General features: G+C 41.7%; 1 pseudogene; it reads left to right on the forward strand.

The window, feature by feature from the left end:
• LOC102420823 overlaps nt 1-4366 on the forward strand; it is a 102910-nt pseudogene extending 98544 nt beyond the window's left edge.
• Nucleotides 4367-6000: the final 1634 nt, after the last annotated feature.

Below are 6000 nucleotides of genomic sequence, written 5' to 3' on the forward strand. Positions count from 1 at the left end.
AGAAAAAGGTGAGTGTGTGTGTGTGTGTGTGTGTGTGTGTGTGTGTGTGTGTGTGTGTATGTGTTATAGGAGAGAAAAGGGAAATACTATAGACAGCCAAAACTGCTTCATGTACTAAAGAACTAATTATGTGTTATTAAAAAGAGGTAAATAATAAATATTTTATATAAAATTTTAACAATTTTTAATGTTGGCATTGAAAAAGTAGAAGTGAGTGAAAGCTTGCCATTTGATATCAAAAAACAATTTCTTATAATGTCCTTACTAGTAAGTATGTCTGCTAGAGGTATGTCTGAGACTGTGAAGGGTCTCTGCACTCATTCTAAGCTGATCTACCTGGACGGGCCAGAAAGCTGTAGGTCACTATTAATGAGAGGACAGTCATACATTGTCAATGAAAACAAAAGAGAGACTTATATCCAGAGAGAAGCCAGATAAAATGAATGTAATCCAACTACTGGACTAGCAAATTCCTTAAAGCAGTGCCTGGACAAAAAGAAATGGGCGTGGGTGGCGATGGGAAAACATACACCAGAGGAAACAATTGCTTTTCAAACAGAAACTCATCACAAGACAGTTCCCTCTTTAGGGGAATGAGTACATCGAGCACAAAAAAAAATTATTATTAGTCCAGATCAATCCAGGGTGCCTAGCAGATCAGAAATGAAGAGAGGTCCAAATCGAAGCTTAGTAAGACTTACTAAAGCATATGCTAGGATTTGATTCATTTTTCAATCTCACTCTTTTTAAATCAACTATTATGTTGTAGATGTTAATCCTTCCCTTTCTTCAGTAAAATGTGTCACCTTGAGTTGTCTTCTGTGCAATGGAAGCACACTCCCTCACACTTGGGACTCAACAGAGCACATTAACAAATTGAAACCCTAGCTTTTGCCTAATGAGTGGAATTTTTCTCTGTGAAAATCTAACTAGTTCATTAACTAGGATCGAAACCATATACTCAGCTTCATTAGGCACAAGTCTATTCAACTGAAATATCCAGCCCAAAAAGACATTGAAATGCATGTAATATGAACAGAACAATTCTGAATATCCATATAAACATATACCATTGCTTCTCTACTCAGGTGTAGATTTTTAAATAATAAAGAAAATATTAAATGGAACAATAAAACTGTAACAAGAAGGAAAGAAAAATCACAAAAGGAAATTAGAGAACTTGGAATTTTTGCCTGAACTAACCCAAGTCTCATCTTGAAAGAGGGCAGGATGTTGGCACTTATATGGCAAAATCCCTGCTGGATAGTCCACAGTCTTTGCCTAAATATTTACATCAAAACCAAAACAGGCTCTCAGCAGGCTGATTTTAAAGCTAATTTAGAACACAATTTTAATGCTTTCTAAAATTATGGATTTGTATGCCTTTTCCTATTTTAGCTACTTACATCTCAATCCTTTTTCTCTATCACAGAAAAAAAATAGTAAGCAAAATTTGAAGAACAAGGCTAAAAGGTGAGCTGTTTTATAGAGATGAATAAGCTAAGATTCCCCTGGTCATGATTTCCTGTGCTATGCAATTTCATGAGAGAATAAAATGAGTCTCATCTTCAACAGATGAGTCTTCAATTGCATTCTGAATAAACCCAATTATAACACCATCATCTTCTCCATGTAGTCTTATATTAGATACTCAGGGTTTAAATGATCACCTTTCCTTAGGAAGATGCATCCTCTCTCCTTGTAAAAAATACTATTTCCTGTGTTGTTGATACCTTCTTCAGGAGAATGCATTTCTGTGTCCTACAAAACTAGTTCTGCTTGCCTGATCATTATCATTATTAAGCATTTATAAAGCACTTTAGACTTATTTACTAGAGCTCATGATATCCTTATAAGATAGATTAGTGTAATGCTGTTCTCATAAATGAGAAAAAAAGGTTAAGTAACCTAGCCAAGGTCACATAGTGATTTAGATAAAAGACTCAAAGTCCCTGATGTACTAGTTAGTACATAAATAAAAACTCTCATATGGCATAAAAAGATTTGTGTTAAAACTTTACATCTCCGCTGTTACTTAACATGAGTAACAAGATAGATTGTGTGTGTGCGTGTGTGCATGTGTGTGTGTGTGTGTGTGTGTGTGTGTGTGTCTTCTAGCCCTGTGGTTGATGGCATTGTTTTGGTGGATATGTGACACCAGGGCCAGTATCTCTGTAGTTATCTTGGTCTTTCCTTTTTGGTCGCAATATTACAACTTTGGCTCCAGGCTACATGTTTGCATCAAGGCAGCAGGAAGAGGAGAAAGTGTTTTACCAGCCTGTCTATCCCCAAAAGGAAAGCAGAATTTTTCTCATAAAATTCCATTAAAGTTCTACTTATAGGACTTTGTCAAGGAATTTTGATAATGTGAACTTTTTTATTGATTTGTAGAGAGAGGGAGGGAGAAACATTGATTTGCTGTTCCACTTATCTATGCATTAATTGGTTGATTCTTGTATGTGCCCTGACTGGGAACCAAACCCCAAATCTTGGCATATTGGGATGATGCTCTAACCAACTGAGCTACCCACCCAGGGTAGAATTTAATGTTCTATTGTCTTTAATGGAAAACAATAAAAAAGAAATGAATTGAGAAGGAAAATTGCACTTGCCAACTAATGTGTCTGCCACAGTTGTTTACAGGATTTTCTGTTGAATATTCATTTGCTAAGCATTGTTTCATTACATTATGTCCCAGTATTTATTAACAAAGCATTTGGAACCAGCCTCTAAATGTTTTTTTTAAAAAATTGGGCTAAAAATGTGTAAGTTAGGCCGGGTCACGTGAGCGCCGGAAATAGTAGGCGCGCCTGTCGCAGGCTTAGCGCGGGTAGTGGTGTAGCAGGGCTGCCGTGGAGGGGCTCGCCCGCGGGTCTCGGTGCCCTGCTTCCACCATGGGCCGCCGAGGGCAGCGCGCGGGCCGGGGGCGAAGGCGGCCGCACTCGGCGTCCCGCGGGCGGCTCTCTGGAAGCGTTCGCTGAGGAAGTGAGCGTCGCGCTGCGCGCGTCCGTGGAGCCAGAGACGGCGAGGACAGGGACAGCCGGAGCCCAGCGGCGCTGCCTTGCACGCTAGCCATGTGGGAGCAGGGCCACTGCGACCCCCGGGCGCTGCACCGGCCGCAAGCTGGCCCGCCTAGGCCTGGTGCGCTGCCTGCGCCTCGGTCACAGGTTCGGCGGCCTCGTGCTCAGCCCCATGGGCTCCCAGTACGTGTCCCCCGCTGACAGACAGCTGGTGGCACAGTCGGGCGTGGCTGTCATCCACTGCTCCTGGGCCAGACTGGAGGAGACGCCCTTTGGGAAGATGCGGGGCAGTCACTTTCGGCTGCTGCCTCACCTGGTGGCTGCCAACCCTGTGAACTATGGCCGGCCCTGCAAACTGTCCTGTGTGGAGGCTTTTGCGGCTACCTTCTGCATCCTGGGCTTCTCAGACCTTGCTGTCATTTTGCTGCGGAAGTTCAAGTGGGGCAAGGCCTTCCTAGACCTGAACCGTCAGCTCTTGGACAAGTATGCAGCCTGCTGTGGCCCAGAGGAGGTGCTGCAGGCAGAGCAGGAGTTCCTGGCCCATGCTAAGGAGCGCCCTGAGGAGGAGATCGATCCCTTTGATGTGGATTCAGGTCGAGAGTTTGCAAATCCCAACAGGCCCGTGGCTGGCACCCGGTTGCCCAGGGACAGTGATGACAGTGACAGTGAGGAGGAGTCTGAGGCACTAATGAAGCTGCAGGGACACTTCGTGAGCCTCTGTTTCTTTGCACTTGGCCTCGGCGCTTGGGGGAACTCTCAGCCTCTGGTGAGGCAGACCCTGGCTGGAAAGGTCTGGACAGTGGGGGTGGCGGGCCACGGAGGAGGTCTTGTGTGGGCGCGAACATGTATGTGATAGGAGAAGCCAGCGAGGAGCTCCTTACACTGACTCACCAGCCTCATAGAGTGACTCAAGGGACCCCCTCCTGGGCTGAGGATCCAGGTGGGGGACTGGAGACCTGTGATATTCTTAGCAAACCTCCACATGCCCTTCGTGTGTGGAGGGTTCTAGAGCCCAGAGAGGGTGAGAACACTGTGGCTGTCACTTTCCCTCCACCTGGTGCCCTGGGAGCTGCTTCACTCCAAGGTTTGGGTTGTTCAGACTCAAACCCTGGCCTTCCTGCCTCTCAGCCTAGTGAGCGCCCTCCCCCCAACCCCAACTTCTAAGACAACTCGGCTGCAACACTGGTGACATTGGGGAGGAACCGTTCTTAGTTGGGGAGAGTACTGTCTGGTTTATTGGAAGATATTAAGCAGCATCCCTGAACTTTGTCCACTAGTACCAGAAACATCCCCTTCAACCTCCAGGTGTGACAAATAAAAATGTCTCCAAACATGAAAAAAAAAAATGTGTAAGTTAAGAACATTTTACCTATTGACTTAATTTGGAGAAAGAAAGGGAATTTTACAAAGATAATCAAAACTTGATTTTGGTGCCTTAAATTTATAGTCCAGTTCATTGTGTACTAAGGAAATACAGTTTGGAAATTGCTATTATACTACAAGTTGCCACACAGTTTCCAGATCCCAGGCTTCTTCTTTATGTCAATCCCCAATAGACATATCTCCTTATTCTCCCCTCTGTTTACCTAAACCCTATCACTTAACTCAATGAATAGTCAAATGAAAGTTTTTTCTTTCTTAGGAATATTCTAGCTAATACAGAATATGCCATAATAAGGCACCTTATATTTGTTTTCTTTTGGAAGAGAATTGCACTAAATATAATTTATCACCATCTTTGCATTTTTAAGGCACAACCCTATGGTAGAACTACAAACAGAAAATATGGCTATGAGTAAACCCACATTTTACATGCATTTTGCTGTGCCTTAGGATCGCACTACCAATAACCAAAGTATAACTACAATAGACTGAAAGTTTATGCACCCAACCCCTAAGTTAATATGTTGAAACTTAAACCCTAATGTGAAGGTATTAAGAGGTGGGGCCTTTGGAGGTCGTTAGGTCATGTAGATGGAGCCTTCATGAATGGGATTAATGCCCTTAGAAAAGAGACCCCAGAGAGCTCTCTCCATTTCTGCTGTGTGAAAGCACAATGAGAAGATGGCCATCTATGCATCTATGAACCAGGAAATGGGTTCCTACCAGACACCAAATCTGCTGGCAACTCGATCTTGGACTTCCTAGCCTCTAGGTCTATAAGAAATAAATTTCCATTGGTTATAGGCCATCCAGTCTGAGGAATTTTGTTATTGCAGCACAAATTAACTAAGACAGAGCTTTTCTGTCAATAAAAAGATACAAGTTTTTGTCAACTAATTGTAACTAGAGGAAAGGATTAATTTTATCTTATATATATATATATATAAGATAAAATTAATCCTTTAATACTACAAAATCTTTGTTATATAAAGAGATAAAGAACATGCAACCAAAAATTGTAAGAAAAATGTTATAGAGGTATGTCAAGGGATAAATTAATAAAGATACATTATTTTTCTGAATTGTATGATGATTGTGGGTTTTTTTCAGTTTCTTAAAATTGTACCTTGATATAATTTAGTTTTTAATTTTGGATAGATATTAATTTTGTATTTAAAATTTTGAACTATTTTCTTAAAGGGGCTTCAAATGTTGCATGAGTGTCATGACTCTTTATAACATGGTTCTGTCCCTGAAGAAAGAAAGGAAGATAATACTACCTAATCAGCATCTCTTTAAACAAGAGCAACACAAACAATGTGTACACTCTTATAAAAGATTACAGATATGAGCAGTGAATGGATCAGTCAGGATGGTGAGAAAAACACCCCTTTCCCAGGGTGATAACTATGGAAACTTGTGTTTAAACCCTCTACAGAATTCAAGTTTATCCAGACTGATTATGGAAAAGCTGAGTAGGGAAAATTAGGAACAGCATTTATTCACTGAACTTTTGAAGACACTCAATATTTCTAGCTAAAATTTTTAGTACAGAATCAAGTACAACAATATTAGTATATTCATGACAATATGGAGG

The sequence above is a fragment of the Myotis lucifugus genome, unplaced genomic scaffold (genome assembly GCF_000147115.1).
Source record: "Myotis lucifugus unplaced genomic scaffold, Myoluc2.0 scaffold_7, whole genome shotgun sequence".
Taxonomy (NCBI): domain Eukaryota; kingdom Metazoa; phylum Chordata; class Mammalia; order Chiroptera; family Vespertilionidae; genus Myotis; species Myotis lucifugus.